The sequence below is a fragment of the Anser anser genome (assembly GCF_964211835.1).
Source record: "Anser anser genome assembly, chromosome: 2".
Taxonomy (NCBI): domain Eukaryota; kingdom Metazoa; phylum Chordata; class Aves; order Anseriformes; family Anatidae; genus Anser; species Anser anser.
Window position 1 is genome coordinate 74,314,171 of NC_139721.1, and position 20,638 is coordinate 74,334,808.

At 38.7% G+C, this 20,638-nt stretch overlaps 1 long non-coding RNA gene across 1 annotated transcript; it reads right to left on the reverse strand.

Moving 5' to 3' along the window:
- Window positions 1–14,862: 14,862 nt before the first annotated feature.
- On the reverse strand, window positions 14,863–20,310 carry LOC310895581. Its single transcript, XR_014580779.1, has 3 exons — window positions 19,289–20,310; window positions 16,720–16,774; window positions 14,863–16,218 (listed from the first exon to the last, which is right to left on the reverse strand). It is a non-coding gene; the product is annotated as an uncharacterized lncRNA (long non-coding RNA).
- Window positions 20,311–20,638: the final 328 nt, after the last annotated feature.

Below are 20,638 nucleotides of genomic sequence, written 5' to 3' on the forward strand. Positions count from 1 at the left end.
ATTGGTGGCCTGATCAAAATAATAAAATGCTATTATTGTGTTGGCTGATGGCATTTTACTTTCCACGTGGCTGATCTGACAGATGCTCATTTGTTGCTTCTTTTCCTACTTTCTTCAGACATCCATGACCAAATTTGAATATCTGTTCATCAGTCTTTAAAAAAGATTTACCACACCACAAAAGGTTGCCCACATTCAATTTTTATTAGCTGTGTAAAAAATATTTTTTTCTGTTAACACAAAAAAAAAACCCTAAGACTCAAATTACTTGCCCATGAGCAGCAATTTCTCAAGTCCAGTGTCCTTTGTTGAGAAATACTAAGTTTGAAGATTGCAGTAACTCCTATGTATATGTAGGATGTCTGAAACACATGGTCTTACAGTTAATTTATTACTATGTCTAACAGAAGGCTTTGACTTTCTGGTTCTCTTCTAAGAAGGAATTAAAGTAGAATTTTTAGAGAACATAACTATTCATTTAAGTATATAACACTTTCTCTGAAAATATAAAAATTATGAAATATTAAAAAAATAAAAATAAAAAAAATACATGCATGCATCCAGTCAACATCAGTAAAGAAGGGGACAGGCAGCAGGAAGAAGAGGTGAAGAAATGGCAGCAAGCGCTGGTACTTGCCAAACTAAATGCAAAGACAAGACAGATGAGATTTGCTCAAAAGAAAAAGACAGCAAACAGCAAATGAGATGAAAGAATTGAATGTGGGAATAGGTTGAAATGACTAATAGAGCCTACATGTAATAATGCATATTTGATGATACAAAAGGCAGCACAAAATAAAGGTAAGCCATTTAAAACCATCAAGAGGGTGAAAGGATTGATCTCACTTTGTGAGCAGCATATTGAGAAAATTTGTCTTGTGTACCAGGAATTCTCAGAGGATTATAATGCCAATATCAATGATTCTGTACATCTAGAATTGTTGTGTTTTTTTTCTCTTTATAAAAATCAAACATTCACCAATCAATGCATCCTGTGACTTATAAACGATGTTAATGTTCTACTTTGTAAAGAAAAAGGTAAGAAAGATTTATAAAACCATGCAGAAAATTGTATATTAGTTACTTTTAAAACTTAGTTTTCTTTGTGCATTTGGGAAAAACTGTAGCTGTTAAAGGATTTAACTTCCAATGTTGTAAACCAAAGTTAAAAGGAGTCTTATTTTAGCCAGGACTCATTAATGTAATGTATTTGCAAGCTTATTTAAACCATTTCAGATAGTCTGTACTACTAGGGGTGCTTTGAAAGAAATAAATAGTGCTGATGCTCGGGATGTAGAATCGACTTTGCAATTCTGATTTGATTACTAATACACTTAATTCACAAAGGGGTTTTGCGGAATCAGAGGCTTAATCTTAGCATTATGAACCCTCTTAAGCAAGCAGGCTAAAAGCCCCTTGGCACTTTCTTCTGTCAATTAAAAAAAAGTTTATTTGCTTTTTTTTTTTTGAAACTATTGACATGTAACAGAAACTCCTTTCTTTACTGAATTTCACAAAATCACAGAATCACAGAATGGCCGAGGTTGGAAGGGACCTCTGAAGGTCATTTGGTCCAACCCCCCTGCCGAGCAGGATCACATACAGCAGCACACTGCGCATGACAGCATCCAGGCAGGTTTCGAATATCTCCAGAAAAAGAGACTCCACAACCTCTCTGGGCAACCTGTCCCAGTGCTCTGTCACCCTCACAGTAAAGAAATGCCCTCTCATATTCATCTGGAACTTCCTGTGCTTCACTTTGTGCCTGTTGTCTCTCGCCTTCTCATTGGGCACAACTGAAAAGAGACCGGCTCCATCGTCTTGACACCCTCCCCTCAGATATTTATACACACTGAAATTTCACTTAACCTCTCTCTTTAATTTGCCTATAATTAATGCTGTAATTCAAAGAATAAGTACAATACATCTTTAGATCTCTTCAGCATATCAATACTGTAGTCTGAATCATTACAAGTAGAAACTTCTAAAACAGTTATTTAATTCTAAGACAAGACAGTTTTTAAGTGACTGAAACAAGATTGAGATTGATATAAAAAGAATCAAATATACAAATCCATCTGGAATGGATGAGAAATCTTTCATCTTTTGTTTTAATGTAGTTTTTTTTTTTGCAAAAGCCTAGGACTTTCAAGTGATAGTGCCAATAGAATAGTAGAAATGTGTGAGTTTTACAGAAAGATAAGTAACAACAGAAATATTTTTACTACAAAATCAATGTACTTTTATATGTACAGCCTCTCATTTTAATAGTAGGCTAACTGTTAATACCGATGCTTAGTATTACTGATCACTAGTACTTCTCATATCAATTCATATAAAATGCATAATTATTTTTGTTATATCATTGCTTAGAGTTCAAACAGTTAAACTAAACAGCTATGTTAAGTATTAAGAACTTCAGTCTTTAGAAGAACTGTTATTAAGCAACATCTTCTTGCCCTAATCTCTGAGGCTTGCTTGCTCTGCTATGCTGAGATTCTTCATTTTGGTGAGATTCAATATAAAATGAGCTCAGAATTTTCTTTGACAAGTAAGAGCTTCAGATGTAACCCTCAAATGCACGTGAATTAAGCCTCCTTTAGTATTGCTGGCAGTTATGACCAGAGGCCTAATAGCAGATCGTGCAGGAGTAAATTGTCACTCACCTGCTCTCTCTGGGACACTGGTCCTCCCATGTGCTGAAGACTGTGCCTTGTCATTTCTGGGATGAGCTGTGATGACTTAGGTCTTCTTGGGTGTTTCAAGACAATAAACTTTTCTGGTCTGAATCTTCAGATCCTTGCTAATTGTGCTAATTGATATCATACAAGTCTATCAATTGACTTAAATGATTATTAGATGTTTTAAGTCATTAACTCCAACCATGACTAAGTCCCATGACTAACAACTAAGAAGGTTGTTTTTCACATATTCTGGTTGGTTTTTAGGTGTACTGCAAATACATCTCATCTTGAAAGATGCTTTATCTCCAGCAGTATTTTGATACATTCAAATGCAAAATTTTGTTTGCTTTCATATTCAGAACTTTCCCTTTGATGAACAAAAACAAAAGATGTAATAAAATGCTATTCCAAATAAGGAAATACAAGAACTGCAAGTGTACAATTAGAGTTACAGAGCCTCTAACTTAAAATAAGATAATTATCAAAGGAATCTGATATCTGAATTGCAGACTTTAAGTCCTGGCAATAACATCAAGGCTTTAAATATTAGCTTTTTACTGAGCCAGAAGATCCAGTTTAAATTGTCTGTGAAACAGACTGAAGGCCATGTTACTCGTCTGACATTGTATGTTGCTACATAGGGAGTTTTAATACAACCCAGCATATCGCAAGGTTGATCTCATGAGAGCAGGAGAGGCGAGGGCAGAAGTCTCTAGTATCTGTGAAGCTCAACCAGTGCTGCCCTGCCCATGCCTTTGCCTCTCATATGGCTGCTGCTGCACCAGATTTGGGGTAATAACACATTTCCTCTTGCTCTGCTTTAGGATTCCTGCCCTGATAAGATTTATCTATCTGCTAAAGATGAACATTATACATCTAAGGCCAGACCTCAGTATTGCAGGTATGTGACAAGTGGTGGGGCTGCAGGTGTGGATTCCATGAGAAGAGCCATTTCCAGGCAGCTCCAGTAGACCCACCACCACCCAAAGCTGAGGCTGTCCACAATGTGTGGGGCACCTCTGGGAAAACATACTGAAAAAAGGGCAGAAATGCTGCACAGCAGTCTGTGAGAGAGAGGAGTGAGAAGCAGCCCTGCAGCCCCCAAGGTGAGCTCAGCAGGAGGGCAGGAGGTGCTCCAGGCAGGCAGCAGCAGTTCCCCTGCGGCCTGTGCAGAGGCCCCTGGTGGAGCAGGCTGTCCCCCTGCAGCCCATGGGTCCCACACGGAGCAGATCTCCACGCTGCAGCCCGTGGAGGAGCCCTCGGTGGAGCAGGTGGATGTGGCCTGGAGGAGGCTGCGGCCCATGGAGAGCCCCTGCAGGAGCAGGGCAGAGCACGAGGAGCAAGAAGTGGCAGAGGGGGCTGTTACGGGCTGGCCTCAGCCCCACGCCCCAGCCCTCTCCCTGCGCCACTTTGGGAGGAGAGGATGTAGAGGAACCAGGATGAAGAAGCTGAGCCTGGGAAAGTGGGGAGGAAATAGGCTGTTTTAAGGTTTGTCTTTTTATTTTCCACTACCAGACCAGTAATTAAATATTTATTTTCATTGGCCAGAATTTAAACTAATTTTCCCCAAGTTTAGTGTGTTTTGCTCGCAAAGGTAATTGGCAAGTGACCTCTCTGTCCTGATACCCACCCATGAGCTTTCTCATTCCTGTTTTTCCTATTTTCACCCCAGCTCCATTATGTGGGGAGGGAGGGAGTGCCTGGGTGGGAGTTTGGCTGCTAGACAAGGCTTACCCACCACACTCTCTTTTACAGGAGCCTTTAAGAAACCAAAGCATTCCCTTGAAGAGAGAGAGTAATGTCAAGAAAGTAATTGAAATGATAAGGAGTATTAGACAGTTGTAGAACATCCAGAAATCATCATTACTCTTTGGACTTGTCAAATGGTGATAAATCTGGAAGGGATTTCCCATACCTTTAAATGAATCTGATGACAGGATCATCTCTGTCTCATCTGAATTTATATTAATTCTGTTTGTGGTTGGATTAAATAGGAACTAGCTTTAAGAGCGAAGTCAATATCATTAAATTGATTCACAGATTTTCTTCACAGCTTTGAGCTATAAAATCCTGATTTAATATAAATGAAGGTACTTTTTACTATGTTCTTAAAAATATGTAGAAAATAATTTAAAGTGTAACTCTTCATGCAGCTCTTCATATTTTTTATTAACTCAGAAATGCTTAGTTTCTTCTGTCTCCAAATTTTTCTGTTTCTCCTTAGAAATAATAAACCAAATATGGGGGGGAGGGAGGATGGAGGAGCTGTTGTGTTGCCTGTATGTAAAATGTTATGGAAGTCAAGGAATGCTTTGCACAGCTGTGAAGCAAACCATAACTCAAAGACTACGTCCTTAATGAGTTTTTCTGGCTTACCAATAGCTTCATGCGATGAAGAAGATATTCTTTCCTTTTTTATTGAGATATATGATAATCTGGAACTAGGGTTTGTGCTTAAAAGAATTTCATGTTCACATGTGAAATAAAAGGTTTTCTTTATCCATGTAAGAGGAATAAACACTATCTCCTATTCTTAGATGTCCTCTCAAGAACAAAAAGGAATATGTAGTTTGTGTAGAAGCTTTTGCTTTCTCCAGCAAAATTCCAGCGCTATGAGGGCAATCCAGCTCCCTTGACTAGAAGCATAGAAATCCAGTACACTTCACTGGAAGATGGACACTGTCCTAACTGACAAGTGTTCATATTTAATAAGGAGGTCTCTGCTGCGTGTTGTAAGTATAAAGTAGCTTATTGCCTCTTACTGTGATCCAGTGCTCATCAGTGTGGAGGTCTGGGGAAAGGCTATATGATTTTATTGAAGGTGAGAGAATAAAGTGGTATTTCATTGCAGTTTTATTACAGCTTTTTAGGTTCATGTGAATGCCAGGGAACTCCTGTTAAGCAAAGGAGAAATTCCTGAGTCTCCTTCATATTGAAACCATTATGTTCCTTTCAGCTATAATACTGACAATGTTCTTTCTGCATCGCAAAGGGGAATGAAAGAATATTTTAATAAAAAGATGACCCTCTCAGTAAAAATGTCTATTTTCCCCATGTGTAGCACATAACACCTGCTGTATCGCTATAAAACAAATGATTGATTCTGAATCTCTTCTTATTGGAGAGTTACCTTGGGAACAAAACCATGTACCAGCTGTGTCACAGCCATCACTCAGCAATTAGCTGAACCACTCCTCAAGCAGAAAGAATGTCACTTTATCTCACAGGTCAGAGATTTTAGGTCAAAAGAATACAGTTCTGTATTTAATTTTATAATTCTAAGTCAGTCCACAAAATGCTGAAAAGGGATTTATGGGAAAAATGAAGAGGGTATCTTACCCTTTGGCATATGTATTTTATAAATTGAAACTAACAAAAATTAAATATTGTGCTTGTTCTCTGAAAAGTATATTTTACTTTCAATACTGATGAAACACTTTCACATACAATGTTAACCATCTACTAGATGAATCATGTAATGTAGTAGCCTTATCTTAAAACATAGTGAGATAAAGGCAAGAGGCTTGCTTAGCTCTTGAGTATTCTGTATTTTGAAAAATAAATTTCCATTAATTAAAATCCTAATTATAATAAATTGATTTAGGATCTTTTATAAGTGAAACTAGTGTGTTAAACCAGCTCAAGTGGCGATTTTGCAACATGACATTCATTGTATGGACCTCAAACCTCCAAAAACTCTGTGGTTTTGCTGGTTTGCTCATTAAAAGAGACAGAAAGGTGAGACCCCAGTTCACTAATAAGGACTTCAGTTTTCTTAAGGGCTACAAGTCTGCAGTAATTCTTTGAGATTATGCCCTCCCTCATGAACCTATTTATAGACCCATTTCAGTGGTCTTTCCCACCAGTAAGCACTGTCATATAATTCATTCTGCATTTGTTCCTACTTCAGTGTATTTCATGGACAGCAGTTGCAAAGTGGGTGCTAAACCCCCTTTTTCTCACAGTAGGGGGTGACACTGCACAGGAATAGCCACTTCATGGGAAGAGATAGTGCAGTGATAAAATGGATAGATATATGTAAAGGCCAAAAAAAGATAAATACATATGATGGAGCACAAAGTAAAGAGAGGTATACAAAACACAAGACCGTGGATAAGAAAGGCAGATCAAATAGGTAGCAGGCAAATTTTAATTATTCAACAATACTGATGATAGAAGAGTGGAGCATATGAAAACCTCTCCATGGTAGCCATGGCAGGATTTCTTTCCTCTTTAGTTCCATCTTTGCAGCTCTAGAGATGGTCTGGTGGTATGTAGTCATTTTGAGAGGTTCTTTAAAATCAACACTGCTACTTCGGTCTAGTGCAGATAAACCCACCATTTGGACAGGATTTTGCCTGAAATTGTAGATTATCTCATTTAAGAAAACTAGTCACCCGAGGCATTTCACATGATTATTTTGGGTTATGGGTGGTAGACACATCAAAAGAGACTTTTTGATATGGAAAAGTAATAATCATTTGTTGTTCCTTCAGAATGAAGGTTTAATGCAGGAGGTGATACCTCTTTTTATCCGTGAGCTGCAGAGCAGAATTGCAGGGATCTTTACCAGATCAAATTGCTAATATTATCCTCAGTCTTTTTAAATGTCTCTAGATTTGGATGTTTGGGATTATTATTTTTTTTTAAGAAACATGCACACATAAGATGGTGTCCACAATCTGTTGATTGGTATAAAATATTGCTAAATATTGCATAGTATTTATAGCAAAGGAAGCAAATCATCTATTACTAAAGAGAATTTATTAGTAAAAAGCTACAACACAGCTAAGGACTAGTCAAGGCTATACAGGCTGGTTTAGGAGAGGCTTATGACTCACAGTAGCAAATGTTAGAGTGAAGTATTAAGAGTATCCTCTTAATGAAGGATTTTTCTGTTTTTCCTGCAAAGGAAAAAGCTCCAATTAAGACAAAGACACAATGTGTGTGTTATTCTAATGTGAAAGAGTTAATATGGCTTTAAAAAGCCTGGACATATTGAAATACCTGACAGAGATGAAAGAAGTAACGTGCAGAGATAAATTTTTATCTTTGATGACCTGTCATGAAGTGTATTGAGTACCAGCTGCTGTGAATTTAATTTCAGAGTTGTTTTTGACAGTGTGTTCCAATTATAACCTTATTGAAAGGCTAGATTTTTGGTAGATTGACAAGTTTCCTTTTTATTTTTACCTTCTAATGAGCAAAACAATCTGTTACAGTATATTGATCCAGCCTATTTATTTCTGGATATTTAAAATATCGTCTGTTGTCCTTGTCTTGAGATACTTTTACCACCTATAATACAGCAATATATTTGCATTTGTAAAAAAAACTGGGGGGGGGGGAGAAGGGGGGGGAAGTTGCTTTTGAGGAATTATCACTTTTTCTGTGAAATTATTTTCCATAAGAGCTATATGCTTGTCTTAGTAAGGAGGGGGACTACTGTGTTACAATATGTTTTGACTGGACACTTTACCTAGCTCCTCCCCAAGGGCCATCAGCACCCTCAGGAAATAACACGCCATATAGTCTATTTAAATGCCATGGACTATGACTAACACTTAGCCACAATCAACAGCTGTTGGCCCAGTTCTGAGCAGTTCATGAGGACCTGATTCAGAATATTACTGCTGAAGAGTCATCCTGCAACAGTGATCATAACATGTGCAGAGTGTGGGAGCAACAAGGGAATGCAGTGCATCCATTCAGTGTCGAGAGGCATGTCATCGTGAGAAGAGAACTCAGTGCTGCAAAAGGACAGGTGACAGCAGCCATGAGGAGTAGTAGGAAAAATTTTGATTAGATGTAAGGAAAGAAATATTTGCTAAAAAAGTTAGAGTAAAGCCCAGGACGCGATGGGATCACCATCCTTGGAGATTTTTAAAACTGTCTTGCACAAAGGCTTGGCCAACCTGACCTAGGTTTGTAGTTAGCTCTGCTTGGAGCAGGTGACTGTGCAGTATGAACTTTCAGCCTAAATCCCTCTTTGAAACTATGTGGGTTTTTTGTTTGTTTGTTTGTTTGTTTTGTTTTGTTATGTTTTGTTTTTTTAAGGCTATCAATTAAATTAACCATCATTGCAGACAGTATGGTGAGCATCCTGAACATCACACTGGAAGTTCAGAATTCATGCACGCTGGAATGAATTTAAGAAAGGCCAGGAAGAAGCTAGCATGGCTGAACAGTAGTGTAGAGGAGACAAGCAAGAGCAAGGAGCATCTGTAATCTTTTACAAATGAGGAAAATAGGAAGAAAGATCAATGCTGGCAGATTAAATGCAAAAGCATCCTAAGACTGTCCAAACAGTGTATGAGTATTAATTTTTAAAAGACACCAAAACTAGCAATAACTCTTTTTTGAATTCTTCAGGAGATGGAAGGCAGACAAAGAATCTGCAGACATAGTAAGGGATGAGGATACAGAAAAGGCATAGAAAAAAATGACTCAACAGTAGAAAAAGTACATATTACCATTTTATTATTTCTGTATCATGTTCAACTTGCCATAAGGAATATCAAAAAAATTGTACCATGAACCTAACTGAGGGATGTAAAATTGCTCTAAAATTTAAGATAAGAACACTGCAGATGAGCTAGCAGGAAAATAAATAAATAAATAAATAAAAAATCACAAGATTAAAAGAACATAGTTCTGAGATAACAAAATAAAAATATGCCAGACTGTGATTAATGGTTATAACCAGTGGAGTACAGCTGATCTGGATAATTCAGCAATGGGGACTGGTTCTCAACTATGCTGATGTTAATTACATTATGTTTTCATTTAGCTTGCTTTTTGTGTTAATTTAATAGTGGCACAGGATATTAATGCTATTACAGCTAAAGCAATATCCTAATCAGCTGAATTAGATTATGGCCATAATATGAATTTCCACCCATATGAGCATTTGAATTTCCATTCCAAAAGCAGACTTCTAACATATACCTGCGGCGATTCATATGACACGTGAATATGTGCACATGCACTTGGAACATCATTAATACCACAAGACTGCACTACCTAACATTCTTGTCAGGACATATTTCTGGAGTAATTGTGTCCTTGCTTGTTTTTTATTGTAGTCTGTATGTCAAAAAGGGAATTGCTCAACCTTTTTTTCTTTAAAGCTTGTTAGTATTTAATTTGCATTTTCAAATAGCAAAAGATGGACAGAATAATGCAATCACTCTGTTAAGGCAGCAGAGACTCTTGGGGAGCCAGAAAGACCAAAACATTTGAAATAAATAAGAAGCAAATTCTGTATGCATGGTAAAGGCACAGTTTTGTTTATTCCCACAGGATAACAGCAAGTCAAGACAGTGTGCACTCTGACTTTAGCAATATATAGCATAGGTTAGAATTGTTGATAATTCTTAAAAGCATGCAGTATTTTCCATCTGCTTATATAATGAGGCAGACCATCAAAAAAGTGTAAGAACTTACCGTATGCTTGGATACTGAGAAATGCTGAATACATCCAGCTCCCATTAAAGTTTAGGTTAGCTGGTCAAAGGTTAAAAGCTTTGGTCTATGGACAAGGAGATAAAATCTTTCAAGTTGATGAAAGAATAAAAATAGTATAGCTTCATCTAATACAGCATCACCCCAAATGTTAAAAATACACAAACAATTACCCACACTCCTTGAGACAAAACTATTTGTGTTACTAATTTCAGGAATTTTTTCTTCCAAAAAAGTAATTATGTCATTTTTGAAGAAACAGAAGAGTATGCACAGAATCCTGAAAAAAAAAAAAAAAAAAAAGGAATATTGACTATTATTCATTCCACTGCTTGAATAGAATACACTAAAAATTAATTTGGTTAATTGAATCTAGTGCTGGAAAGGAGTTACATCACTCCATACCCCTTCCAACAAAACAAAACAAAAGATATCTCTGTTTGTATAGTTATTCAAATTCTGCCAGACTTACAGCTAAATATGTTAGCCAGTGGGATTCGTATTCTCCCTCTCACTACATCTCACTATTAGAAATGGTTTCAGCACTGCAATCTGAATTTCACTTCTTTTATTTTATTTACATCTTCCTCATCCTTATTATTGCTTCTCTTTATGTCATGCTAATGTGTTTTAACTGCTTGTAGAATAAAGCCATGGCAATTAAATGAGACGTATGGGCTGTTATTTTTTGATTTTGCTATGTGTCTTTTCAGAAGTTATATCATTTTAACTTCTCCACCTTCAAATCTCTCCAGCATGTCAATAGCCGGTAACAAGAATAGCCAAGCTAAATAGCACATAGAGTATTGTGCTGCATAAGAATCATTTAAAGAGGGCCTATTCTTTTTTTGGTGTGCAATGTAGTACCTCTTCATGCACCAAATAAAATTCAGCACATCACACTGCACACTTTCCCATTTATTATTCTTCCCTAGTCTCTTTCAGACTTTGCACTGCTGAAAGGAGAAGATAACTTTGCAATGGCAATTTAACGCTCTCTCCTTGCTATTGTATGAAGTTGTGTTGCACAGGGTTTTACAAAACGTTGGTTTGGAAGGGATCTCCAAGCAGGGCTGACTTCAAAGCTACATTGGGTTGTTCAGCTTGTGCCAGTGAGATTGGAAAATGTCCAGGGATGAAGACAGCAATACCTCTCTGGACAATCTCATCGCAGGCTTGGCTGGACTTCCTTTGAAGAATTTCTTCCCTACGTCCACCGAAACCTCCCCTGTTGCAATTTGTGATTGATTACCTTTCTGTTTGCGCTCTAAGAGTCTACCTCCATACTCTGCTCTACACCATCCCCATAGGCAGGGGAAGACTGCACAAAGCCTCCTTCCTTCTGTTCTTCAGGCGAAGAACTTTGCCATCATGAAAATGATAAAGTGGTTTTTATTTTTCAGACTCTTAGAAAAGCACCCTGGTGAATGCCAACACAGAAGCAAGCAGTAAGAAACAAAATGTAGCAATATAAAATGTAATTCAAATGTATTTTTAAAACTAATTGCTTTTATGTATTTTGAAAATAAAGCGTATAAATGGTTGTCATTTGTATGTCTTTAGAATATATTCACATTTCAATCCAGCATGTGTATTGGAGGAATCAGGAGACCAAGTAAGCAGCTTTACTTGTTGTGGTATTGCCTTCCATTGCAAACCACTCTTGCTGCACAGCTGTGACAGATTCCTAACCCATACATTAGTTCTCACCACTTTTCTACTCTCCCAAGCCCTTTCGTGTCTCATGAAGATTGGGATATATGCCTTAAAGTTTGGTTGGGCTTTATCCCATGAATAAAGTAACGGCCAGTGAAATGCTTTGTGAAGAGACTGATTTTTTCCACACAAAACTGGCATCAGCTTCAGCCAAAAGTTATATGACCCCAGGAGAGGTACTGGAGTTGGCAATGTTTCTGCTTTTCCTTTTGAACTTCACAGCACTCTGTTTACTGAGCTCCTTGAAACAGGCTTTGTTTATAGCTTGCCAGCATGACCAAGCAAAGATCCTACTAAAGATCTTGCACAGTACAGGATGTTGTTTGCAGTCCTGACAGCCCATAGCAAATGTTGATGTTGTTATACATCAATTTAGAAAGAAAGTTTAGATGACCAGACTTATTGCTGTGAGAGCATTTTGTGCTGATAAAACTGTATCCTAAGAATACATCTAAATGTACATAATATACAAGTCCAAAAATTACATATAGTGATAAGACTGATAAGAGTAATTTATAGGATACTGTGATTCATAGGGGTGCATTACAGCTGACACTGTAATGTGCAGTGAGAGGCAGATGAGAGGCAGAATACCTAAAGCAATCCCATTTTCTTTTGTATATTTTATGTATTTCACTAAACAGGTGCTTACCTGCTCAGCACTACTTCTGGTGGAGCTCATGGAAAAATATCTGCAGTGGCAACTTTTTTTTTTTTCTTCCACTCAGCTAGTTAGGTAGCATTCTTTAAAAGATTTTTTGAATATGAAACTCTAATTTGTTGCCAGGCTATAAGAGTATTCTTAGAGCATCTGCTGTGTGCCACTGTCCTTACCCTTACTGGCACTTTCCTTTATTTATAACACCAAGTACCAGCCTCCCCCAGCCTCCCAAAAGGGAAAAAGTGCAAAAGAAAAAAATAAAATAAAATGAAATAAAGCCTGAAGGGGGAAAGAACAACAACAACAACAACAACAACAAAATTAACAGACTAGCACAAGGAATAGGAGATGAAAGCAGAAGGAAAATAAAGTCAAAAAAATAAAGCTGGAGAAGGGGTAGGGGAGCAGAAAACATCCTTGTCCTGAAAGTCATGCATTCTCTTGAGTTTGCAATACTTTAATATTATTTATTGAGCTTGTAATTAGAGCACTGTATACTGATGAGTGCTTCTGCTAGTTCCGGGGCAACATTACGAAAGATGTTTCTTCCTTGTCCCCACTAAATTGTAACACTAATGGTTCAAAGAGAAATTGTTCACAGATAGAAAGCACATTTACAGAACATCTGTGTGAATCACATGCATGTTAACCGTAATAGCCACTAAAACAAGGAGTGCTAATATTTTGCTAGGTAAAGTGAGGAGAGGCAGGGTGCATCGCTCAGTGGAAGAGGTGTGCCTGTACACAGCTCTCCTGGTGGCACCCTGCATGAACGCTCAGTGTGCTTTCTCAGGGCCAACCCCCATTCCTTCTTTTCTTTTCAGTGGTTTTGGTGTCTTGCCCACAGGGCTGTTCATCTAGCTCTCCCAATATCTTTCCAAATTACCCCGTTCTCTTCAATTTTGATTTGTGATGACAACTTCGGGGACAGACGGTGTATTCATCGGTGGAGAGCAGGGAGATTGACTGTTCTGATTCACTGAGCTGCCACAGCAGGAGATAAGTATTTACCCGGTTCTGCTGTGCTACAGATAATAAAACGTTTTGGACAAATTATTTCAGTAATTAAATTGAACTTCTTATCTCTCTGAAAACAATACCCCAAGGGTTTCCCTATGAAAAACCTAATAATGGTTTTACTACTTTCCTTCTGGCAGCAGCTCACTAAGTGTCAGTAATTCCACTCTCACACGATGTATTTTATGCCAGAGGAATTAAACGAACACATTGGAATAACGCACAGTGGTGTCCCATAGTTGTGAAGAGTGGATCGGTTCTGGGCAGTGCTATCGATAACTACCGGGTGTTCAGCTGAGCACAGATGCAGTGTTACCTTTGGGACAATCTGTGTTCAGAGATCTCATTCTACCTGATACAGAATACATCTGTGAACCTGTCATATGGAAAAGTTAAATTATTATTTATTTATTTCCCAATCTCTTCAGCCAACACCACCTATAATAGACTAAGGTATTCCCCTCCTTGATACTACTAATACTGAATTCATTTAGCTGTATTTAGTGTTCAGTTCTTACTAAAAATTTTAAATGACTGTTGATCTAATTGTTTCCTCTAAAGCTTCTAGGACAGACAATTGATTTTTTGTCAAGACAAAAATTATTGATGGAAAATATTCAGTGGACAATGTTAACCCTTGTTGGTGTTTTTTTTTGGTTTTTTTTGGTTGTTTTATCTTTCAATGAACCATTTAATTTGTAATAGGAATGCCCAAGAAATATCCAAGAGAGAGCTTCATTCATCAATGCAAAGTGCTTTATTCATAGTTAGGGCTTTTTTGAAATTCACAATTTTTCTGCTTCCCATCTATAATTGTTTTATCTGTTGGATACACCTCCTGGATTTCTAAACTGCCTCAGAATTCAAGGGAAGGGGATACAAAATAAAGGCCAATTTCAATGGTAATAAAAATAGTATCTAATATGGAACAACATATTACAAGTCAAGACATCTGTTCACATTATTATGAGAGTCTCAGTCCAATTACATTCATTATAAATTATGGAAGAACAATCACAATAAAAATGTGCACATTATTGTTTCTGAGCTTGAGGCTAAATTGAAGATTAGGTTTCTGTGTATTATGAAATCCAAAAGAGAATTTTCTGAGCTATCACAATCCAGACTTACTGCAATAACTTACATTAAAAATTATATTCAAAAGCAGATTAAACACAATTTTGCCCATATATTTAAAACTTAGTTGGCCAAAAATAACTGCAAATACATCCAGGCTTAAACACCATCTTTAAACAGGGAAGTATGCCACATCACACTGTCTTTTAGAGTGTTACCTTTCCAGAATAATATTTATCCACCTATAATATCTGTACATGATCTACATAGAATTCAGGAGCATTCAATGTGATTTCATTCTTCTACATGGCCATATTGCTGAAGAGTTTAACCTACCACTTAAAAAAATTGGTTTCTAAAAAGTCTACCTTCATGTAAGGTGAGAAAGGATTGTATTTTTTTCTGCAGGCACCAGTTAGCAACCTGATCAGCTAGTAGAATTGTATATATTGGAAGGGGTCCATGAGGATCATCTGGACCAAACTCCCCCTCAAAGCAGGGTCAGTTTAGATCACATCATTCAGGGCCTTGACTAGCTGAGTTTCTGTAGTTTGAAATTCAGTGAATTAGTTGTAGGTTGTTTGTTGTGGTTGTTTTTTTTTTTCTTACAATTAATTAGAATTTCATATGTTGCAACTTCTGTCCATCGGCTAGCATCCTGTCACATTGTACCTCTAGAAGCATCTGGCTCCATTGTTTATAAAACTCCCTTCAGCAGTTGAAAAAAGCTACAAGCCATTTCTGTTATACTTCCCCTCTAAAGACCGCACAAAGTAGTTTGCTCAGCTGCTCCTTGCATGGCCATCCTGGTCAACCTCTGCTGAAATGGCTCCAGTATACCAAGGCCTTTTTCATAGCAGAATCACAAAACTAAACACTGCTCTAGATGAAATTTCAGCAGAGTTGAATACAGAGGGGAAACCACTTGTCTCCACCTGCTGGCTACACTCTTACTTATTCAGCTTCAATATTCTTTGATCTTCTTCACCATCGGGGAGCACTGCTGACTAAACATATTGCCCATGAGTCTCCCCAGGCTCATTCTGGCAGCAAATGATATCAGCAAATGTGACCCAGTCAATGCTGGCATTATCCCAAGGACAAGGTTTAATAAACAAGGAGTTTGAGATGGGTCCGCTGTTAAACATATTCAAGCAGTTCGGTTTCAGCTTATCAAAACACAGTGCTGTTGATTTATTTGAGTCTTATCACTGCAATAACCTGAATGTGTCACAAGCTATTTATCTCTGAGAGCTTCATTTTACCTCCATAATAAATCTTTTCTGGAAATTAACCATCATTTTCTTCACAATTTTGATACAGATTGTTCAAATGTTAGAACCTGAAATATAGGCTGTATGTAAATTCCAAATGAAAGCTATATTTGTTGTCTACCTTCAGAGACTCCCTTCAGCCAACCACTGGAAGCTACTGGGCTGCTTCTGTACTTCAGAAACTGCTGTACTTCAATATGTGAGCAGCCTTCACCTTCCTTTTCATCCACTTATAGATTACTTGCTTGTGTGCTGCAATTAAGCACAGGAAGTCCGTGGTCCTATCTGACATGCTCTTTCTTGACTGGTGACAGGAAGCCACAAGCTGGAAAAGAAAGACAAGTGTTTTTCATCCTGATTTATGTCTAGGAAGTAATGACTGAAGCAAACCTGGAAGACAGTTGAATTCTCAAAGAAACCAACAACAAAACAGGAATAGCAGTGGTTGGACAGCAAGGTCCATCTACATACATGAGAAACAGCAGTTGACATTTTGGTTAACCCTAAGCCTCCATATAGACAGTACCTGCATTTCAGCAGATTGTAAGGACATTCTTTCTTATTTCAGCAAACTAAGCCTGAACTTCTTGACTTCCAAGAACACTACAAAGATCTCAGACTTTCTGCAAAGAGTGAAAAAGAGTCAGGGATTCTGGACTTCAGTGTATCTGAGCAGGTTAGCTAGTATCATGATTTTTATTTTATTTTTTTATCTCCAACATTTTATCAGCTTAGAATGATAATTCCTTAATTCAGTGCTGCAGATACAGTTGAAGTTTTGCTTTGTGTACAATAAATGACAACTAAACTGAGAAAACATATTCACCTAGCTGGTATGATGCTGAACACAATAGTGGTTTGAAATTCTGAGATGAAAACACCTGTGAAAAAAATAAAAAGAGAGAGACATCACTAAAGTCATATTATTCTTCAAATTTAGTATCATGATAGACTTGGGCACAGCCTTCCAAACAAGTTTTATTTTTTTTCTCCCTCATATCACTTTGTTGGTGAAGAGCTCACGCTCAGACAGCAAAATAGGAAGCTGGGACCACTACAAGTATCTGGAAATATTTTATACACTTATCAATGGAATACCATTTACCATCTTCAACTATGGTGTTCCTCTGAACTTTTTTTTTCTTACATTTTTGTCTTGCTAATTTTTTCTACTTCTTCCTCTTCAGAAATGAAAAAAACAATTTTACTCTATGATACTATTGCTTAGACCTGTTGCTGTAATAAATGCTTGTCTTTCACATTGTTTTACAGTTTGTTTTTTGTTTTGTTTTGTTTTTGTTTTGTTTTGTTTTGTTTCTTTTTTTTGGCCTTCCTTATTTTGGCTGGCCCTCTCTATGTGTCATTCTCTCCAAAATGTGCTGATATTCTGCCTCTCAGAGAGCACTAGCCTTCTCCTTGGCTGCAAATCTAGTCTGGTGATCTTTATGTGTCCTGGCCTCTAATCTCTTGTTATTTATATATATTTGTCCTGAAGATGGGGCATCAGCATTGGTTGGAACCCTGGGCTAGATCTGCATGCATCTTTCCTAAAATAAACCTAACGAAAATATTTAAAGGCCTTCCTATCTTTAAAGTTGGACCTTAACAGAACACGAACTGGCATAAAATAATTTTGCTGACAGTGAAAATTCAGTACTTAAGGTGAGATTATACAAAACCACTGTAATCAGCTTTCATAAAGAGCATTCCCCCTGCTGATTGTCCTAGCAAAGTTATGCCAGAAGATACAGCTTGAGCAAACACCTCACGGTGCCTACACATCCCTATGAAATCCCAACCTGCCAGACTGTTTCTGTGACCCTGTGGCTCTGCTCACCCTGGTTTTAGCCCCAGAACATTTTTCCGTCTCAGTTAAAGGGAGGTGCTGGCAGCCCTTTCCCAACAGGGCTCCACCTGAAATGGAGTTGTGGCAAGGCAAACAGCCTGTCAGCCTGCCTTCCTGCTACCAACCTTTAGCCTTCCCAACACAACAGAAGTACCCCCAAAGCAGGTAGTCAGCCAGAAAGAAGCCATACTGGCTGCCACGGTCTGCTTTCCCTGACATTAAACACTCCCATGGGCAAGGGTTGTACTTTTGTGTATGCTTGATGAAGGGCCTAATAGACATTGTTCAGAGGAGAGGATTTTACACGGAAATAGATGCCCTCGGGGAGAGGGCTGGCCTGCTGCTCCCAGGCTGCAGCCTCAGGGGAGCAGTGAAGTGTGGCTGCTAGGCCATGCCAGGGACCGTGATCATGGTTTAGAGGCACAGACAACCACAGGCCAGCACTTAACTGCACGCATGGGTGCTGTTTAATTTGCAGATGTAGACATAGCAATTGCCCTTGCTGGCAATATATAATGGTCTCCTTCATCTGTGGCTCAGCCTGTGCCAGAAAATCAAACAGCAGCAGAGCACAGGCCCAAGTGCTGGTCCCCAGTCACTCATGCTCCTCAACTGGTAGCATGTTCATCCTGGTCCAACCCACTGTTTCCCAGCACTTGAGCATGGCTGGGAGGCTGAACTGCACCATGGGCCCTGGACTGCGCAAACAGCTTGGGTGTGCACATTATTGCCATCCCTGAAAGTGCTCAAAGCCAGGCTGGATGGGCCTTGGAGCAACCTGGCCTAGTGGGAGGTGTCCCTGCCCATGGCAGCGGGTTGGAACTGGGTGATCTTTAAGGGTGATCTCCCTTCCAACCCAAGCCATTCTGTGGTTCTGTGATTCTGGTCAGTAGGTTAAGAGGCTGTAGTTGCATGGGTGGTAGTCACTGTCTGCCTGGTGATCTCTGAGACAGCAAACTGATCCTAGCCCATCAATTGAGGAGCAGGACAAACCCCTTACACCAACCCAAGGGGACACGAGGAGTTCCCTTCTGCAGATGTCTTCCAGGATGCCAAGGGCGTTCTCAGTTCATGTGTGAACACACTTCTCTGGTTTCACCAATAGCAACATTAATGATTTATTTATTTATTTTTGATAGTGCTTGGGGGTCTAATGGCAAAAAGTTCTTTAAAATAGCTATTTTTGCTAGTCACTGAGTTTATGTTCTGTTCTTTACTCATTCATTGTCTTGAAAGGAACTGCAGTCATCTCATGAAGAGCTCCACTAACCAAAAACAGATGTTTTTTTCTTTTTCTGCATGACCATTATCAGTCTCAGGCAAATTTAAGAATCAGTTTTTGATGTTTTTAATAAATTTGAGGAACCCCATGCTTGCCTTTTATGCAAGGCATTGTTTGAGGCTTTTTTCACTTTTGTTATTGTCCTGGTTCCAGTTAGGACAGACTTAATTTTCCTCCTAGTAGCTGGTAGGGTGCTATGTTTTGGATTAGGATGAGAAGAGCGCTGATAACATGCTGATGTTTTAATTGTTGCAGAGCAGTGCTTACACCAGGCCAAGGACTTTTCAGCTTCTCGCTCTGTCCTGCCAGCGAGCAGGCTGGGGGTGCAGCAGGAGCTGGGAGGGGACAGACCCAGGACAGCTGACCCAAACTGGCCAAAGGGGTATTCCATACCATCTGGCGTCATGCTAAACAATATATAGGGGTGGCTGGCCGGGGTGGGGGGCCGGCTGCTCGGGGATAGGCTGGGCATCGGTCAGCGGGTGGTGAGCAATTGCATTGTGCATCACTTGTTTCTTACACATTATTATTGTTAATACTATTATCATTATCACTATTATTATTATTATTGTTATTATTATTTTCCTGTCTTAATAAACAGTCTTTATCTCAACTCACCGGCTTCACTTTCCCGTTTCTCTCCCCCATCCCAGAGAGGGAGGGGGGAGGGTGAGCGAACGGCTGTGTTTAGCTGCCAGCCGGGTTAAACCACAACAGTTGTAAACAGAGCCTGACTTCTCACATGCATTTAAGCATTTACTTTGCTACTTCTCTCTATATGTCAGCCATTGCAAGACCATTTCCAGATATTCTGGAAATGACCATTTCACTGGGATAAATGGCATTCCCCCTCAACCATCTCTCTCAGCCTTTTCTCATAGAAGAGATGCTCCAGACCATTTTCATGACCATTTGCTGGACTCTCTCCAGTATGTCCAGGTCTCTCTTGTACCAGGAAGCCCAGACCTCGACCCCGCACTCCAGGTGTGGCCTCACCACTGCTAAGTAGAGGTGAAGGATCACCTCCCTCCACCTGCTGGTGAGACTTCTCCTGATGCAACCCAGGTTGTAGCTGACCTTGGCAGACCTCAGTTGCTATACACGGAAAAAAATTTGAACTCTCCAAACTGCATGTATTCATCAAGATTTCAAGTTGTTTAATATGCTGAAGACAGAGATTTATCCATTCACAGAAGCAAACTCCTTCTGCAACCTACTTTAATCATTGTAAATTCCTTACATGTTCCAGTTACTAAGATGAAGTGTATTTTTCATAAAAGGACTGTAAATAGAACATGATAGGAACATTTTCACAGCAAGATGACCCACCTCCCAAGACACCTCTATTTACTTCACATTTTGAGCTCTTAGCAATGGGAGTTGTAAATCTGCATATTATTAATTGTTCTGGAGTACAAAGAAGTCAATACATCAATTCACCAAAGGCAGTCTCTTATACTTCACTGATTGTTACTAAGGAAGTCCCCTGGTCATGAACAGTTTTTTTTCTTATTTTTGTGATAGTAAGACTAATTTGGGCAGCACTCAATTTTATTGCTGCATTTCTCCTGAGTATTCTTAATGATATAATCAGCCGTGTGCAATTCAGCCACTGAA